Source organism: Echinops telfairi, unplaced genomic scaffold (genome assembly GCF_000313985.2).
Source record: "Echinops telfairi isolate 266 unplaced genomic scaffold, ASM31398v2 ScPeMD7_655;HRSCAF=1070, whole genome shotgun sequence".
In the NCBI taxonomy this organism is placed as follows: Eukaryota; Metazoa; Chordata; class Mammalia; order Afrosoricida; family Tenrecidae; genus Echinops; species Echinops telfairi.
This window is the reverse complement of record NW_022104553.1, coordinates 33,172,157-33,174,559: the sequence shown is the minus strand read 5'-3', so window position 1 is coordinate 33,174,559 and position 2,403 is coordinate 33,172,157.

Below are 2,403 nucleotides of genomic sequence, written 5' to 3'. Positions count from 1 at the left end.
CCTAACCCTAAACTTAATCCTAACCCTAAACCTAATCCTAACCCTGTCTAACCCTAAACCTAACCCTAAATCTAACCATAACCCTAACCCCAAGTTGAACCTTAACCCGAACCCTAAACCTAAGTCTAACCCTAACCCTAACCCTAACCCCAAGTTGAACCTTAACCCGAACCCTAAACCTAAGTCTAACCCTAACCCTAACCCCAAGTTGAACCTTAACCCGAACCCTAAACCTAAGTCTAACCCTAACCCCAAGTTGAACCTTAACCCGAACCCTAAACCTAAGTCTAACCCTAACCCTAAGGGGAAAAAAAGGGGATGTCGAAGTGACGAGTTAGAGCATTCTCTGTCTGTTCACCAGGTCCCTCGGTGTTCTGGAGGTCGGCCAGGTACCTGGAACATGGAAGTACGTGACTGGTATTTAGGGAAATGCTATCAATGGTGCTTGTCCACTGAAATGAGCTGAGTGTGCCCCCGCCCCCACCCCCACAGCCTTGGTTGTGGTTCGTTGCTCCGTTAGCCTGGTTCCCGAATGGTCAGCCTCTCCACCACTGGACGCTCACTGCCAGAGCAGAGACTCTGGAGAATGGGGTAGAACTCCTGCGGGGTTTCCGGGCTGTCACTCCCACTGGAGCGGAGGGCCTCCTCTTTGGCCCAAGGAGTGAGTGGCTGGCGAGTGGCCTTGAACTGCCACTGCCTTGGGGCCCACTACCCCACCAGGACGCCTTCCTGTTCCACCTGGAGGGGTTACTCATTGGGCCGAAGCACTGGACGTTCGGGGTGACATGCTATCATGCTCAGATGTTGTCACAGACACTCAAGGTTATACTTTGCTGTTGAAAGCAAGAGAGAGATTCTAATTACACCAGACCAACTTAGAACCCGTGATAAGGCGGGGATTGACTATACTCATTCTTTCTAGTTGGGCTCTGGTGGTTTCCCGAGCAATTTTACACGCACCCCCAGAGACACTTCTGTCCTCTCACAGGTGGAGGGGTGGGGTGGGGGTGGGGGCGCAGTTTCAGAGTAGGAGGAATGGCACGGATGACCAGGAACGAACAGGAAGCTGCTCTCTCCATCTCCGGCTCCTCTCTCTGTGCTCCTGAATCCATTCAGAAAACCTCTGCCCCTCGGAAAGGACAAGCCTCAATAGCTACTGGGGCAGAAGAGAAAGCTGTTCATGTTCAAGACCAATAGGCTACTTCTCCATCGTCTTGTCTCACTGCCAACCCACCGTCAATGCCAACCCAGCGTAACTCTATAGGACAGCACAGCGCCGTCTCTGTGGGTTTCCAAGACTGTTAACTATCAATGGGCGTAGAAAGCCTCATCTTTCTCCCACGGAGTGGCTGGTGGTTTTGAACTGCTGACCTTGCGGTGAGCAGCCCAATACGTAACCCACTGTGCCACCAGAGATCCTGGTTAGTCCTAAACCCCCAAACCAAACTCATCCAGTGGATCCTAACTGAGTTTTAACTTGGCCGGTAGAGTGTTGCTATTGTTTTAAAGAACAAACTATGAGGTTCAATCAGTTGCCAGTATTTTTTGTAATTAGGGAATTTTACATCAAAGATTGTCATTCTCATGAAAATCCAGAAGCGCTAGCTGTTTGGCCTTGGTAGCCATCTCTTAGGACCTGTCTCGGGGTCTCATACCTCACCACTCCCTACTGCCCCCCACCCTGATGCCCTGTGCCACGGGACTGGTGCTCTTGTCCCCTTATGAGCTGAGATGAAAATAAGATGCTTCTCACATCTGTTTTGATCAAAAGTGGGAAAACCTGCTAGAGATACTGTTTCCAAGAAGAAACAGGAGAGAACATAGTTCCTCGTGGTGGTGACAAATACTCTTTATGCCCCTCGTGCGCAAAGTGGGTCGTTCTTCAGAGAATGTAGCTCAAAATGCTCCCGTTAAACAACACCGGTGCGTCCTGCTCATTTACAATACTGCCTGGTCCCCGAAAGGCCAGTGGTTCTCAAAGTTTAGGGCCTCAGTACCCCTTTACACTCTTAGAAGTTGTTGAGGACCCCCAACAACCTGTGAAAATGGTGGGTTATATCTATAAATGTTTAAAGGAGCCTTAGAGGGCCATGGATCACACACTGGGCTGCTCACCGCAAGGACTAGCCACTCTGGGAGAAAGATGAGGCTGTCCACTCCCGTGAAGAGCTGCAGTCTTGGAACCCTGAGGGGCGTCTGCCCTGCCACCTAGGGCCCTGTGATTGGAGGGGCAGTGAGTCTGGTTTGGTAGGTGTCTCACATACTAGACGGTGACGCTGGGCTAATTGTAAAGTACACGTTCCCTAAGCTCCAGAAAACTCCTCTATCCACCTGCATGAGAGAGAGGGGAGGGGAGGAGAAGGCAGGAGAGGGGAGGGGAAGAGAGGAGAGGGGAGGGGAGGG